The sequence below is a fragment of the Thermobia domestica genome, chromosome 7 (genome assembly GCF_964235325.1).
Source record: "Thermobia domestica chromosome 7, izTheDome1.hap1.1, whole genome shotgun sequence".
Lineage (NCBI taxonomy): Eukaryota > Metazoa > Arthropoda > Insecta > Zygentoma > Lepismatidae > Thermobia > Thermobia domestica.
The window spans coordinates 79,648,147-79,666,637 of record NC_137460.1 but is presented as its reverse complement, the minus strand read 5'-3'; the positions used below and the strand labels follow the sequence as shown (position 1 = coordinate 79,666,637).

The 18,491-nt window shown below is 37.7% G+C and overlaps 1 protein-coding gene across 2 annotated transcripts in view; it reads left to right on the top strand.

Moving 5' to 3' along the window:
• Positions 1-18,491, top strand: part of LOC145690219 (WD repeat-containing protein 47) — a 584,313-nt gene that overhangs the window by 1,020 nt on the left and 564,802 nt on the right. The window lies entirely within an intron of this gene.

The following is an 18,491-nucleotide window of genomic DNA, read 5'->3' as shown; positions in this document are numbered from 1 at the left end:
TTATAGTTTTTTTTTTTTTTAGATTCACAATAAAAAAGCCGTTTAAATTGAGTAATTGTCAGTGAGCTATATACGGTACCTTCACACCTTATTGGGAAAAACAAAACAAAACAAAAAAAAATTTAAAAAAAACTGACTTTTTTTGTTTGATGTTCCACGATTATGCACCTAGGCTTAGGGTGACTGTGATGATGAGATGAATGATAACAGTGAAAGAAAACTGGAGAACCCCGAGAAAACTCATGGTCGGTGGATTTGGGGGAGATACTAAATGCCATCCATGAAATGAGTTATGTGCAATGATTGTACGCATGAATAGGCAGACAGTGGGGTTTGGGAGATAGGAAAATAATAAACCTTGATGCACCACAGAGATAACAATATTTATATTACATACCGTCTTCGCTTTTGATTTTGGCAGATAATGGCATGAAATGGAATTTCTAGTGCCCACAAGAATGAATAATGAAACGAAATTAGTGATTTATGAAAGTAAGTAATTATGAAATGATTGGTGAAGTGAAATAAGGGGAACGAGAGGACTCTGAGAGAACCCAGGGATGCGATGTTGTCCTCCACAAGCTCACATGGCCTGAAGTCGAATTATTTCATTCTTGTATCTAAACCTAACTATATCGTACTAAAATTGTATTGTGAACAACTTGACGTGTAAAGGAATGGATATCTGCATGTTCCTATAGTTTCATGCAATAGTTTTAAAATGTATAGTTTTTGAATGATTGATATGAGTCGTTACGAACCGTGTTTATGGAGCTCGGCGTTTGGAGAGTACTATAACACAGGGTGCAAAATTTCCGGTCGCGCAGGTTGCCATTGGCGACCATAAATTAAGAGCTGGCGACCAGTGTTCAGTAGGATTGGTTTCTGCCTAAACTCTCAGGGCTGCGCAGTTTCTGTTTCACAGAAAATAATTGTTACTGAGTGAGAAGAAACGCGGAATGTGAAGTCTTCGCAACGTTGTAATTCGTCTTTCCTTTCCTTCCCTCAATCGAAAACTTCATTACGAGATTCCCATATTTGTTTCCAATTGTCACATTTTGTACAGTTGTATTTGTGAGTACTGCTTCATGTGGGAGAGGCTTCAGCAGTTCAACAGAGTTAAGACTGCTTACAGGAATTCACTGAAGACTGACATACTGGTTGATTTGCTGACAATTTCCATCAACGGATTTTAATTTAAGGACTTTGATCCGAAAACTGCACTCGACTACTGGTACTTCAGCGCAGAGAGAGAGAGAGAGCGGTACACAAACATGGACTCTTAAGGTATTTTTTAACATGCAAATGAATTGTCCAATTCAAAATTGATTAACCTGAATCTAATTGTTTGGTTTTGAAACTTTATGCCCTGATGTAATCTCTTTGCCAAACAAAATGCCATGTGGTAGGAGAACCTCTCGTAATTTGAAGAAATACTGGCGACCATCATTTTTGGATTGGCGGGTGCGTCTGACTTTGTAATTTTGTGCCCTGCTATAGCCTTTTTTTCACTTTGCTGTCTTTAAGAGAAGTGCTCCAGGAATGCTTGTTGCTGTATATGAACGTGAGGCTAGGTCTAGTAAATTGAGTTGATACATGGAATCTGTCACTTCCAACCATGAGATCGTTAGTTACTTTTATCATATTGTTACTAAGATGTATAATATAGCTGTGGTAGTTTCTTCATATAAATTCTCTTTGGATTGGCTGTCTTTAGAAATTCATGCCTGCAAATATTCTGTTAAAAAATTATTTTCTTTAAGTTAAAGTGATTTAAAATTAATTTAAAATGAAATCTCTCAGTTACGTCCCACGTTTATATCGGCTAGGCCAGAGGAGACGGGTGGTGATGAGAAATGTATAAAATGAAAGGAAATGGAGAACCCGAGAAAACTCACGCACACGGTGTTTGTCCACCACAAATTATGTAAAATTAAGTACTAATCTTTTATCTAATGATTATTTCTTCTTTTATATAATTTCAACCTTTTCTGGGGCCTCTCTAGATAATTTCTCTTTTGCTGCTGTTACTTTTCTTAATTATTTATCCACTTATAGGACTTTCTTGAAACATCGGAACACAGAATCTTGTGATATAGTTTGTAGATCGTCACACGTCTTCACTTACGGATGCAGGCCCGTAGCCAGCCTGATTTCTTAAGGGGGGGCGGAGTGAATACTGAGGGGGCAGTGACAAAGACATCAAAGAACATTATAAAATCGTATATTTATTTATTATTTATAGAATCTGTAGCCTAACAGCTATAGCTTCTTTTATACATAATATCCTATATTGACAATATTACAGTACACAAATTCAAGATTAGGAATATGGAAGCATACAAAGGTAAAAGAAAAAAACAGATGCTATACAATTAAGGTGCTTGGAGCAATATAATGCTATGGTAAATGTAGGTGAGGAACGTCATTGTACGACGCATTTACACTAAACAAAAGTTGATTAACTGAACGTTAGAGTGAACACACGTCCAATTAATTAGGGTTGTTCCATTTGCAGAAAACAGAATATTTTGACATAGATTTTTTTTATTTGGTCACAACGAAACACTCCAATTAACTTTTATTGTATAATAGCATATTGATATGTTCATTAAAACTGATTTATTTTGTTTCTGTCTTTTGTAGAAGGCCAACTTGTTTGTTTGTTTGTTAAAACTTAGCGTCTTTTCTTCAGCACCGAGGCTATAAAAAAAGCTAACAGTTTAAAGTAGGAATATTAACCACCACATTGCTCTCGAATTTCAAGACTTCCATGGGTGTCAAACCCGAGATCACGTTCAAACAAACGCGCTCTATTCACTAGACCAGCGAAAAGGGCTATTCCGTAGTATTGTTTCGCAATTTATTAATTTCTCGTAAGCCTTTACTGCAACTTTTTTTCTATTAATGCCTAAAAATGATGAGGTAAAAATACTGAGTCCAAAACACTTGCATTTATTAATAGAAAAAACTTGAAAGAGAATATTATTACATATGTATAATCGATAGTAATTTTTGTTTCATTTTTGTGTGCTTAATACAAGCTCTTTGCGGCGTATTTTGTTTCATATTAATTAAAATTGAAGTATTTATTTTTTAAACATAAGAACAAAATTGTATTACAGTAACTTTGGATTATATCAATACAAAATAGAAGTATATGCATTATTCAGCGTTTGTACTCCGTTCTCTACCTTCCAGAATAAGCGAGACACTACAGTTTATTTATATTCACAACTAACGTTGTGAATTATGATAGTGTTTGCAAGTGCGTCTGGTATCCATGGATGCTTGTCATGATTGCAATAATAGGGTACGGTTTGAAATTCTTCAAATGAATAAAGGTAATAGAAGATGTTTTGTGCATGTAGCAAGAAACTTATAATTTTATACAGAAATGAGCAGAATTGGCAAAGTTGAATTTAATTCGGTAAATATAATTGTAAGAATTTCACTGGTTATGAGACTATTTGAACATTCTCTTCATCGTAACTTTTTAGAGGGGACAAAAAATAATTTAGGGGGCAGTGCCCCTTCTAGCCCCTCCCTGGCTATGGGCCTGTACGGACGTCTTCCTGACACAATTTAAGAACAGAAAGAAAAAAAAGCGTTTCTGGTAGATATGCGTTCTGATGTTTCAAGAATGTCCTAATTATTATATTATAGAGATAGAATTTCGTCACAGCCTTTTCGTTTTCATTTGATGACACCCGCCTTTGTACACACATTTGGACAATCTTACATAATAGCAACTAAAATACAACCGAGAAATGGAACTGATAACTACATTATCTATGTTAACTCTGGCAGATAGTACCGAAAACCACCCTCGTCTTCTATCCTCAGCCCACTCCCCTTTTTCATTCCACATACACACGACAGCAATGATTCTATATACAACAAATGCATTTCTTCATTAGATGGGTGATGCGCTACAGTTGTACAGTTTTTTTGATTTCTTGAAATACGAGGATGGTTCAATAATTATTGTCCCTGACCTATAAGTAGTATTATTGTTCCAAAAAGTCTCCTTTCATAGTAATGCACTTCTTCCACCTATGCTGTAAAGCCGTGAGCCATTCCTCCACAGCTTCAATAGCAACTGAATTTGAGTGTAACTTCCCCTTAAGGTGCTCCTTCAACTTTGGGAACAAATGAAAGTCAGTAGGGGCGAGGTCGGGTGAGTAGGGAGGATGTTCCAACACATCAAAACCAGCAGCATGGATTACGGCACCAGTAAGATGGCTTTTGTGGGCCGGAGCATTATCTTAGTGGAACAGCACTGTTCGCTGCAACATCCCGCGCCGTTTTTCCTTGATTGCTTTGCGTAACTTAGGGATTAGGGCTGCATAATAGGTCCCTGTGATAGTGTGTCCAACCTCCAGGTAGTCAATAAGGAGCACACCCTTCGCACCCCAAAAAATTATGGCCATAACCTTGCGTGCTGATGCTTGCACCTTGAACTTGCGTGGGGGAGGCCTACTGCTGTGCCGCCACTCCATGCTCTGTCGTTTGGACTCGAGATCATAGTGATGGAGCCACATCTCATCCACTGTCACGACTCTATCACGGAACTGTTTCAGGTCTGCCCCCATAACCTCCAAACCAGCCCGTGAACATCGAAGCCTGTCTTTCTGATGTTCACGAGATAACATTTTGGGTACCCTTCGCGCTGACACCTTTCTGAATCAGAAGAGTTCATGCACAATGGTTTCCACTGAGCCTACAGAGATGTGCATGATGTCTGCTAACTGTTGCACCGTGATTTGTCTGTCTACTCTAATCGTATCATGCACAGCATCAATGTTTTCTGGGGTGCATGCTGTTGTTGGAGGACCAGCACCAGGGGTCTGTTGACAGCTTTCCCTGCCGCAACGGAAGTCGCGGCACCAGTTCTTTACCAACTGGTAGGAAGGAGCCCCATCACCCAACACACTGATCATATCCTCATGAATCTCCTTTGGGCTTAACCCCTTTTTCTGGAGGTACTTGATGACAGCTAGTTGTTCGGTTTTCTCCATTTTTCAAGCTAGGTGCCACCTCTCACACATGAAACAACAAAAAAGAATATTAATATAGCAGCTATGGTTCTGAAATTTAGCATATAGGCATCTAAGACATTAGGCTACAATATCCCCATCATCCATCCCAGCTCAAGTATTTTAAATATGCCGGGGACAATAATTGTTGAACCTTCCTCGTATTGGGGAAGATTATCCTGGACATGAGAATTACAACATGCACTTTCAGGACTTGTATATTCCACACCGTGCACTAAATCGTGGTTATAGTTTCCGTCATCCGTAAATAACCAATGGTCCTTTAGTATTCAATTCTTTACAAAGTTTTTACCGTGAAGCATTAGATTTTTACGGAGACAGCCAATCCACACCTTTAGGATTCAATCCTTTATAAACATTTATACTGGAACGTTGGGTCTTTATGGATGGGCAGAACCTATAACCATTATTTAATGTGCAGCATAGCGGCAGGAGATACATTCAGAAAGAGATCAGAGAAGTCCTGAAACTTGTTTGTGACTTATGACCAGCAGGGTAAGATTTTTTCCAATAGTAAATATGCGTCCAGTATCTTCCATAAGTAAATACATTTGTGTCCTTTTTTAATGTGCCGTAGGGCGATTTAAAGCACAAGGTTTCTCCATGAATCTTTTCTTTTTCATACATCTTTGGAACTAAAATAAGGCAAAATTTTCAATATAACATGTCAGAAGATTTTACAAGGATGCAGTAGAATATGTATTATTATTATTTTTATATATATATAAAATTTAACGGACCAAGAACGTTAATTTTATTTCAATCTCCGTGAAAGATATGTGCTATTTACAAAATCTTGGCAAGGTTGCAGGAAGCGTGAATTTGCTACATATTTCCAGATATACTAAATGCATTTATGAGAGAGGTATTAAATGGCCGTAGCAGGAAGCTATAAAGCACTTAAGCTAACAGTCATAATTTTCATACGACAGATATTTCTTAAATTTATGAAATAGAAATGCATGTATCCATGAAATTGACTTCCTAAGGCTTTACTGTTGGGTAAGCTCTGCAAACGAAGTCGAAGGAGGGGAGACACGGTCACTTTGGTAGAGCACTTACGTCTGGTCCACCAAGTTCTTGGTTCGTTTCCAGGCCGAGTTTGTAGTGGATATAATTATGTCCGTGGATTTTCTCAGGGTTCTCCCATGTTCTCATTTTATAATCATATGCTTTCATTAACTATTCACCTCATAGGAATAACGAAAGGAGCGTTTAGGAGGAAAAAGTATATTTTGTGAGTTTTGGGGGGGAAAAAGTTGAGAAAAAGACTCACGAAATGTACTATATGGGACAGAAACATGGACATTACGGAAAAGCAACGAAAAAGGACTGGAAGCTTTCGAAATGTGGGTGTGAAGAAGAATGGGGAGAATTAAATGGGTCGAACATAAAACTAATGGTTCATACTCTTCCTATGTTGCCGTCGAGTGCATACATAAATCTTACCTTGCTGCAGCAGTGTCACAATTGGTAGCACATTTTCGCGATCAACACTTTTTACAAATAACTGTTTGCGAAATAGCACCAAAATCGTTCAAAGCAGAGTTCCGCCGCGTGATGTCGCTACTGTTGATAGCAAACGAATTGCTGTTTATCAGATTTTGTAATTTCCATTGTTGCAATTTTATATTGCAATCGTATTTAAATAACTGGTTATGCAGCGCGTTAATTAAATCCTCAAAAATAAGGTAGTCAACATTAAATTAGTTTTAAACATTTAAACACTCGTAATTTAGGGTGGCCAGATTCTGACAAGCGAAAAGTAGGACACAAGTATAATCATTGGCGTATTTACGGGGGAATTCCGGGCTTAAGCCGTCCCGAAATTGTATTTACTATATTATTCATTATACAAAATATCCTTTCATTCGGAACATTTGTGGTAGAGAGCCACGTACTGAACTCCGCATTATCACATACTTGGGAATATAGAATGGATTTTTCTTCAAAATGCTTGAATAATTCATTCCATCTTAACTTGTGGTAATTGTTGTAATTAGAAGCAGACGTGTCTTCGGTTCTGCACAATTCTCTTCAATTAACGTTGGTGAAATGAAGTTGTGTGCTCTTTGGTCCGAGGTGAAGTGTGGTTAAAGTTTTGATTTGATTGGACCACTACTCAATATACTTCATACAAGTTGAATAAAATTATCACATTATTTCCTAAAATTCGATTCAGAAAAAGAGAGAATGCTTGTGATTCAAAATGTTGTGAATAAAGTATAAAACATTAAAGTATTGCAAATAAGTTAAATCGGGATATTTTGCAGGACATTTCTCGATTTTCTAGAGGTCTTTGCATCACGCAGGATAGTTCTTTGAGAAACAGTACTGTACTGCAAAAATCAGTACGTCTGGTTACCCTAGCGTATTTCAGAAGTTTCATATTAAATTGAGCTAGAATTGACTACATGTTTGAACTATAAGATGTTTTGCATTCGTTGAAGGAATAATTTATAGGGATGCGCACGAGACAAGATTTGAGACTGTCTCGACTCGAAAATGTGCTGTAAAAGTGATGTCTCGATTCGAAAAATATATATTTTTCTATTGGAAGAGCTGTGTCTCGACTCGAATTTTGTCAGGAAAATTCTGTCTCGACTCGACTCGAACGCATCCCTAATAATTCAGCAGTAACTGATGCGAGCCGCCCAAAGGTGGCGATAGCTTCGGGTTTTGCGCCGTGAATTTTGGAAGATAATTGATCATCTTTAACTTATAGCAAATGTTCTCACTGGACTGATTAACACTGGGAAAATAGGTTCATATGCCTTGAGGGCCAGTAATTTGAAAATAAACCATTAAGTAGATACCCAGTATTGTTTCAGCTTATATGGAATAAATGCGTTTCGTGATTCGTGAAGTTTCCATTGACATCATTAGCCTGCCACTGTAACTTTTATAGATAGCTGGTCTCTTTTCAAGTACTCCATCAGCTCATTCACTTTGGCAGTAATTGGAACCTCATGTACACTTGGTTAAGACATTGTAGGAAGTTAGTGTGAGTGTCTGTGTAAAGAAACAAGAAGTGTTTTTTATTTACTACTAATTTAATTAGTGTACGGTATTTTTGTTTCCATTCAGTTTAGAGAGAGATTAAAATTTATTTACTTATGATTCGTAAGGTAGATTATTATTTCTAATATTGTATATAGATATATATTTTCTATTATATTCTAAACGAAATTAGTACTGTTCTTCTACAATTTCCATGTTACTAATGACTTAAATAAGATAAACCCAAGTGTAATACTGTAATGAGACTATTATTATGGTTTGAAGGAATCATGATCGGCCAATTGACTTGGTAGAACGGTCACATATGAATCAGTTTACAGACTCTCGTAGTAACTTTAAATCACAGTTATCTAATGTACAATAATATAAGCATACTCTTATGACGGTGACTCAGTGGTAGAGCGCTCGCCTTTGGTGGTAGGCGTCCCTAGTTCGATTCTATGTCATGTGGGAATTTGGTGGGCAGCATCGTGTTCGTAGGTTTCTCTTATTTCCTCCCACATTCTTATTCCACTAATTATTTCATAAACGATCATTTTCAGTAATCATTTGTCTCCAGCCTAAAGGACATAACCGTAGGATGTTAGATTAATGATTTCATTATTGAGCATGCTAATTATCTAGCAAACTTCACATTCTTTATCCATTTGTCTTTTTCCTCTATGAAAAAAAAGAAGAAAGGGCTTTTTTTGTCGAAAATTCGGTAAATTTTTCGCTTTTTGGCGTACGGTTTTTGAAATTTAAGACTCACTTTTGTTTTCGCGGGGCCGCGGTGGCTCAGTGGTACAGCGTTCACCTCTAGTCCATGGAGTCCCTGGTTCAAACCCTGCTCCCGCCAAGTGAAATTTATGGTTGACAGACACCGTGTGCGTGGGTTTTCTCGGGTTCTCCCGTTTCCTCCCACTTTCTTCATTCCACCATTTCATTCATTTCTCATCATCGCCATCTCCTTTAGCTTAGCTGGCATAACTGTGGAACGTAAAACTCAGTGATTTCATTTCACCTTTGTTTTCCTGTAGTTGATTCTGCAATTTAAAAAGTGCCTTTACGTTCACTATTTATAAACTCTATGTTCGATTTGGGGCTGGTTATGTTTATTAATTTTCGGACTGGCATTTCATTGGTGGACAGCAAGTATAAGTTGTGGAACGCAACATATCACATTGGTCATGTTGGCTGTCTAATCACTGTATTAAGTTCGTGAATGCTATAGATATCTTTCCACGGGTGTTGTACGGGTTCAAACTAGCACACAAGGAAAAACACTGTATTAGAAACCAAGAAACAGCTACAAGCCCATATTTGTTTTGGTGCAGAATTTCGCTTATATCACGTGCTCCGTTCAGAAAACTCGTTATTGTGATCTTCGGATATTCTATTAGAGTTCAGTCTACAAAATTAAAACCGTAGTTTTTCTTCGAACGCAGTAATTAAACGTGTTATAATGAGAAAAGCAAGGCTGAAAGTACTGTCGTTTTTTTTTTTTTTTTTTCATTAAATTTGAAATGTTCAGAAAAGCTCAAAATTTCCGTAGCGAAAAGATTTGTTGAAGAAAGACTTCATTTCTTTTTAAGCCGTTTTCCCCGGATCTCTAATGACATTAGATGTAGACAATATCGTAATTTCCAGAAAGTAATTGAATACGAAGACAGGCCATCGTTCTTTATTGGCAAACTGCTAGATATAACCTGGTGATGGGTTTTGACCACCAGGCACCAGGAAGGATTTGAGTCGTTAGTTTTTCCGATTTATAACATTAATCTGATCGTTGTTTCTTAAGCATTTTGTGCTGTGGTCTTATGACGATGATACATGAAAACGTGACGAAACAAAGCGCATCTATAGCTCAATAAACTCGTCCTAATAGTTTTGTACTTTAAGACCTGAATGTATAATATGAATGGGAGGTCTTAATGATGGTGATCTGTTCATATGCTCACCAACAATAGCAATAAGAAGCAATAGGTAGTACCGCTGGCGCAAATCCCGGGGGGATGAGAGGGACATGTACCCTCCAATCTTGGAACTGGGGGGACTATCCCCCCAATAATCCGATTTGAAATGTGATTTTCATCTACATTGTGGATGCCTAAGTAGAAACATACCAACTATAAATGTGCAGGTATTCTGATTTCAGAATATGTTTACGGCACTGATTTGTAATACTGATATGTACCACTACTTTATCTGCATCGCCTGATATATAATATACAACAGATTAACCTCAGAAATCAGATTCATCTACCGTAATATGAATCTCCCCTCCTCCCCAGAATAAGCCTCAAATCTGCCCGCTTCCCAATTTTGAAGACAACTTTGCTCCCCTGATCCTCCACAACATTGCTTTTCAACTTCATAAATATTTTGAACATCGCTTTTAAATATATGAGAATGCCCCCCCCCCTCTCTTTAATGTTGAAGACAGATTTGCGCCTCTGAGTAGTACTATCATATCCTACATTTTTGGAGAAATTACTGTCAATTGGCAAGTTTTCACTTATTTTTTCCTTGTGTGTATTGACGTTTGAAAGTATAACAACGGTACTTTTTATTTGCACTCCACGCCCCACGATTATGCATCGAGGCTAAGGGAAACATGGTAATGAGATAGATGTAAATGATGAAATGAAAAACGTGGGAGGAAACAGGAGAACCGCAGGGAAACACTTGTACGGTGTTTGTCCATCACAAAGGTCACTTGACGGGGGAAGGGATCGTACCAGGGATCCCCCGCAACAGAGGTGAGCACTCTGCTATTCATTGGTGATAATCCGAACCTTTATGCTTACCTTAACCTGGCTCTTCTCTTTGTTAAACGTTACCTCGCTGGAGCTATACATTCCTTGTGGTACATGCGATTCCGGTTTCTAACTAGAGGGTGATGCAGGATTATTTTTTCTTGTGTGTTTCAGCATAAATACAATCTTTGAGCAGCCAATGGATGCTACCTCCCATCTTATAAATTCTTTCTCCCTCTAAGGAGCGTTCTTCCCGGTTTGTGAATCACTGTTATAAAGCGCAGTTGTGTGAAGAACTAAATATTTCATTTTCACAAGCACATTACCTGGAGCTGAAACCTTTGAACGAGAATATCACTAAGCTACAGTGCTCACTAAACCACTAACTGGATATATGAGGGGCATACTGAAAGTCGTGAGCAACATTTTTTCACAACCGTAATCTTCATTTGTAAGTGAAACCAAATATATCATCTCAGTCTACAGACAGTGCTTTCACTTTTCCACATAGTCTCAGTTTTTTGCACACATTTCCCCCATCGTTCTGCAAGTTTGAAAATACCTTGCGATAGAATTGCGCTGCAGCTGCCCGTAGACACTGACGCACTGCTTGCCGAATATCCTGCAGTGTCTCGTAGCGATGGCCTCGCATCTGTTCCTTCACAAAACGGAAAAGATGGTAGTTGGGGCTGTATGGGGGATGTAGAAGTGTTTCCTACCCAAATATCCTGATCTGCTCCATAGTGACACGTGCAATATGCGAACGCACATTATGCTATTGAAGGATGATCTTCTTTCCAGGACGTTTATCATGTTCACGACGGACCTTCAAAAGTGTCTGGATGTAGCGGGAAGAATTTGTGGTTTGTCCAGGCTCAAGAAAGTCAATCAGAATGCAACCCTGTGCATCTCAGAAGACGCTCACCATAATTTTCTCTACCGATTGCACTGTCTTCGCTTTCGTCTTTGGTGACGAATTCAAGTGGTGCCATTCCATACTCTGTCGTTTTGTTTCAGGTTCATAGTGATGGAACCAGCTTTCTCTCCAGTCACAATACTCGTTTAAAAGTCATCACCGTCATGTCGAAATCTCTGAAGAAGAGTTTGGGCAAAGGTGAGTCTCTGATGTTTGTGGTCCTCGGTTAGTAACCGTTGGACCCGACCGACACAAACCTTCCGATAACCTAAGCTGTGAATCATTTCTTGCACCGCACTATGTCCAACATCAAGTTTTGCAGCCATTTCATTTCACAGTGATACGCCTATCTTCCCTAATCAGCTCATAAACCCTTACCTTTATTGCGTTCCGTGGAGGCAGTCCGAGGACGCACGTTGCGACGCTCATCTTCGGTACTCGTGTTTCCATCCTTAAAATGTTTCGCCCACCTCCTAACACTGCTAGCACCCATGCACACATCTCCAATAGGCACGCTGCACTCTGCGGTAAATTTCAGAAGCATGCTGTTGGTCCTCTTTAACAAGGAATTCAATCATAGCACGCTGTTGAAACGAAACATCGCTTTTGGAAATCTTGCCTGTGGTCACGTGCTAGCAACAAACAGCGTTAACGTCTGGAAAGAAAAAAAGATAGATATATCTGTATATTGAGATGATATACTTGTTCACTTACAACTAAGGATTACGGTTGTGAAAACATGTTGCTCACGACTTTCAGCATGCCCCTCGTATATACAGAGCGCTTGTGTAATGGATACGATAATGTGACTAATTAAAAATATACAATATTATTGTAGAAAGAACTTGTTAAGGGAGATAATTATTTTTTCCTACCATTACAGCCCTTGAAGAGCTATGAACGGTTTTTCGTTAAAAAGATACACAGTAAGCTGTAAGCACATCGACTCTTGTCGACATTATTTCTAGCTTCCACTTTCGCCAGTTGCGACGATGCTTCGCTATGCCTACCGGGAGTCGAATGTAGGACAGAAAAAAGCATGCAATTACACGGGATCTTAGCTTACATTTAAAGTTTATTCAAGAGCGTTTCCCAATTTTTCTGATGTCACTGGCTCCTTGTAGCGATTCTTAATTCTCTGCTTCCCCCCATAAAATCCATTTTTTTAAATATGTATTTTAAATAGCAAAGAGATGATAAATTATATTTTTACAATACTAAATATGTCACGTATGATAATGTAATTCTGCTATAAATGGATATATTTGAAAAATATAATCTACCAATTAGGCCTAATATTATGAATTCATCATTCACCTAATGTAATGGGTAATGTATCTTTCAACCTAGGTTTGTTATTTTGTTATTTCTTCTTATCTTTTGGTATTGTGCTCTTAATTGGTTGAAATTTAGGCAATGTACATTACAGATATTCCAAATCTGAGGAATATTATAAGGTAATGTTATTGAAAATGAAATATCGTGCAAACACAGTTGTAATCTATCGCGGCCCACCGGGTGTCCACGGGTCTCAGATTTGGAAACTCTGGTTTGAAGCATGTTGGAATACCGTAGTCAAATTGGCGGAATGATAAATGGGAGAAGTGTAACACAAATCGAAGGAACACACCGTGCTCGTGGGTTTTCTCGGGGTTCTCCCGTCTCCTTTAGCCTAACCGGCATAAACGTGGGACGTAAAACTTAAAAGATTTCATTTCGTTTCAAATCGAAGGAACATAGCTCCTACTGATCTAGTGGTTAGCACGTACGTTCTTTTTCGGTATGAAAGCTTAGCATTTGAACATATTACGTTAGTTCGGATTCCATCTTCACTGTAGGTCGATGTCTCATATAGCCTCGGTGCTGGAAAGGTACTAAAAAGAAATGGAATCGAAGGAACAATTGTTTATTTCAGAGGGAGGGTATTTTTCTCTTGACCCTTTGTAATCTGGAACATCGATATTCAGGAGGGATGTATATTTTATTTCGGGACAGAAAGATTTAGAATCTTTACATTGAATGCGGCTGGTATAAAACAACAATAACAAATCTTTGATAAGCTCTTCTTGAGTTCTTCCCTGAGGCATGAAATGCATTCACTATCTGAGTTCAACTCTGACTTTAACTTTTTAGTTGCATGATGCAGTGCTCTTCGTATTTTTCTTCTGAGGTGAAACTTATTTTTATACTTCCTGTTTTCCAAAGGCAAAATGTTTTCTACCATCATTTAAGTGTTCTGATCTTAGGCGTCTCTTGAAGATTGCAGCGAAGAAGGGAGGATCTCGGAGGGAAGAAGTTTTCTTTTTCTTTTCTTTTTTTGTTTTAGTCGTCGTAGTTACTATCTCAAGTGGTTGTTTTGCTATTTTTTCTTTCTTTAACTGTGTAAAGTATCTTCCAAATGCTCACACTCTGGATCTTCCAAGCTTTTCTTCCATTGCTATGTTCCGTTGCTTTTGCATCACGTTCCAGGACGTTGACATTCTGTTGTGCATGAGGGTTGTTTTGAAGGTAGTAAAATAGCTCTGCGTAACCCATACGTGTATTTAAGTACATCAGGTGCACCTATTTTGAGGGATGTTTATGGTAACATAATCGTTGTATTTTGCGCGTGGGATTATTTTCCGTTCTCTTGATTTGAATACACTAGAATGTTAATTTGTAAACATAACGGTATATGAATGTGCTCCAAAGATAGGTCTATTTAAGGAAACTGAAGTCTTCCGTTCGTGAGGTGTGCATTTAAGTATGCAGTTGGTTAAACTATAGTGCGAACTCAAAGAGTTACTTTCCAGTGTTGCTAATGAATGAATTCGCTTCAGCGTTACGACTCAAAAGTGTGAAATATGTACCGTTCAGGAGCATGTGCATGTCTGGTCTTCTTACTGTAACGATACTCGATATTCGGAGGCTCTAGGTTCGATTCCATGGACGGACTTTCGGATTTATTTCATCAACGACTTTGAATTATTTTATTACTATCCTCTTACCACATGGCAACATTACATCGCTCTTTTAACTGCGTTAGCAAAGTCCAAGTTTCTCGTAGTACGTACAACCCCTCAAATCCGAACTAATTGGGACTGAAGCCTGTTCGGATTTCGGGGGGTTCGAATTACCCGGGAAATAATATTACGTACTTATTTCGTCACTGAATTTGCGGTAAAACAACGACTGAGGTTAGACAGGGTGACCCAGTGGTCGAAAGGGCAGTGACCTTGACTGGCGGGTGTACACTCATGTCCAAAATGATTGTCGCATATCTATAACTGTCTTCTTGTAAGAATATAATTAGATAATGATTTTGAATAAGCATTAAGTCTAAAAATGTTAAAACCTTAAAAAAAAATAAATTTGTGTGATTAAATCTATTTTTTTTTTTCATTTTCCAGCTGTAGTTATTTTTTTTTTTTTCCTCCTGAGAACGTGTTCGGATTTGCCGGGTTTTCGGATTTGAGGGGTTGTACTGTATTTCATATTCCTATGAGGAAAATTTCAAAGGCTCTTTTCAATAATGTTGCAAACGAGACGAGAAATAAAGGTTTTCTAATCTTGTCTCGTCTCGTTTTTTTTAATAAGAATTTTCGTCTCGTTTTGTGAATTTATGTACAAAATTTGCGTTTTGATTCCTATTTTAATTTTCACTAGAAGTTATAAGGATCCTTCCACGTTATGAAAACCTCTACAAAGGTGTAATATAACATTTAAACTATATCTATTTCTGGAGTATATTATGTAATGATTTGCGTATCTTTAAACGATGATAAAGGCTGCTCATTGTGTTCATACAATCACTGTATCAATTTATACCATATCTCTTATATATGAATCATATAACACTAAAACAGTGTGTGAGTGTGAGATCTAAGACGTTGGTGAACTAGTCTTGCTCATGACTCGCGAAATTTCTCGTCTCATCCCAAATTTGAAAATATACTTTTCATCTCGTGGTCAAAACTAGACTTAAGAACGGCGACATGATTTAGATGCAGTTTTTAACAACTTATTATGGTGTACTGTATTCAGTGACGGATCTTGAGGGACATTTTCAGATTAAATGTTAAGTAAAATGGTATTTTCCCCCCGCAATTGGGGAAAATCATTACTAGTTGAAAGAGGACATAAGTACCGTTAAGTAAACCATTCATAGGTACTGTTGTTTGTATTGCGTATTATCTTCTGACCAGATTTAGCAGATTTGGCTATATCAAGATAATGAGAGGATAATTTTAATACGTATAAAACGTATTAATATCTTTGGGAGGTAAATAATAAGAGTTATTTGCTTGGATTTGTCAAGGATTCTGATGAACGAATTTTCATTTCATTTTTGCGGTGACTTTTCCACCCCTTTTTAAAATCTGATTTTAGTTGCGGTAGCAATGTATTTGTTAGAGTTGAGTCGATTTTAGTTTAGCGTCCCTTTCAGCAGCGAGGCTATAATGTAGACACTATTACATCGAGGTAAACGTCAGACTGGTGCAATGATCCGCAGTTCGAGAGATTCTGGCCATTGTTAGTAATTATTGCTGGAAGTTTATCTTGAGCGGGACTAGGCAAATACTGAAATGGTTCGTAGTTCAGAAGCTGTTTTCTTTCGGTATTGGCGAAGAAAAAAAAGTGAGAAGCCTGGAATATCAAAATTGCAACTACAGTCAAGTTTATTATTTTTTTCGAAGATAGCAAGTTCAAATCTTTGATGTGTATGAATAATTGCGGTTGGTTTGCGAAAGGTCTGAAGTTATTATTAAAAAGTGAGTGAATTGAATTTAGATTTGTATGGAAGATATAAGCTGTGAATATATGTTCATTTTTGCAGTCGTATCGCACTCGGACTCGCAGTCTAGTGTAATCTTTTAATTTTATGTCCCATGATTATGCCGGCTAGGCTAAAGGAGACGTTGATGATGAGAAATGAATTGAGTGAATAAAGTGGGAAGAAACGGGAGAACCCCGAGAAAACTCGCGCACATGGTGTTTGTCCACCACGAAGTCCACTTGGTGCAAGTTGGGATCGAACCAGAGATCTTCCGCACCAGAGGTGAACGCTCTACCACAGCCACCGCGGCCCACACTTGGGCTCGCGCGGCTCAGCTATCCTCAATGGAGCTCGCAGTCACTAATATTATGAGGCTCACACTAGCTTAGACTTAGTCTTGCTCTACTTAATAAGGCTCTCGCTCACTGAACTCATTGTGCATGCTATTCACTTACTGGGTTCAAGGGTTCACTTTCAGTTATTGAGCCAGAGAGCCGCGGCCGTGTGTTCCGACAAAGCATACTGTGACGTAGACAATATAGGATACGAAGTCCAGTGAACTAAGACTGGTTGTGGATTTTTCCTATTACTCAGATGACAAAAGATGTTGCACAACGTTTGATAAGAGCATTTTGTCTCAAATGTTGAGATATCTGCTCAAAATCATGTTAAGAACTATTATTTATGACCTTTACAATGGAGTAGGCTACTTTTTACTTTGTTTGAACCTTCAAATATTAGTAAGTAGATTTTCTTGTCGAGAAACTTATTTGATTTGCCATTCTCTAGAGAGATGGTTACTATGGCAACTTGAAGGCTGTAGGTGACATCGGTTCGATACCAAGACGGGGGAACACGCTCCTGTTTTCTTTGTTGTGACTGGTAATACTGTTTGCCCACATTTTCATGTTTATGAAAGGCAAAGATAACCGATCTTTGATTAAAGATTTATTGTGCTGTTTCATTTCTAATAATAGTAGTAAAAACAAAATATTTTGATAATTGTAATCAAACCTAGAAGTAAGAATTGTTTACGAAGCTACTGGTAACTTGTCTTTTTGTATTCAAATGAAACCGAAACACAGTTGTGTAGAATAGATGGAATGTTAAAAAAAGAAAAGAAAGAAAAGTAGGTGAAATGCGTTTTGTCAAGAATACAATGATATTTTAAGCATTATATAAAAACGTAATTTTTTTGTAGTAACGATCACTATAAATCGGAACGGACGGGATCGTCAGGAGAACCTATATAAACATTCTAATAAGAAAGAACATTCTAATAAAAAATCTTCAGTTTAACAGCCCTTGTTAAGCTCTCTTTTCTAATGGATACAAATATTAAGTACAAGTGAAAGGATTAGTTACGTTATGAAATAATTAGTGGAATTGAATATATGTGTATGTGTGGAAGGGAGGAAAAGTGAGATTTCAAAGGAAACTTATGGGCACAATGTTGTCCACTAGACATAAGCTCATTGGCTGAATCAAATCGACAATACTCTGTGCACGAAATAAGCAATAATATAGTGCTAATATTACTTACTGAGAAAAACTATATCTGTTTAACAATAACAACACAGCACGAAGCAATAGAATTGTTTCAATCATACTGTCACACTCAGTATAAGTCGGCAGTGACAACCCTCTATCTTTCATAAGACCTCGTACATTTCTCCCCCCAGGTTTCAACGGGTATTTTGCTCCGAGAAGACGATAAATAATTGTAAAATACTTCCACTTTTATTTTCAGAAAATAAAATGATGAAACTAGATTGTTTTTAAAAGGAAAGAGTAGGGCCTACGGATGATATGTAGGATCAAATTTTCATGCTACATCAATCATTTCCCTGTGAAACAAGTATAGTTTTACTGAAGTGTACAAATGTATTTTGAGTTATTACATTTTACGGGTGATCCGGACCCGGTGAACCCCCGTGGATGCACTCCTGCTTTGGCAATATGGTGGCTCTCAAACTTAGCTCTAAAATAAGGAAATGCGC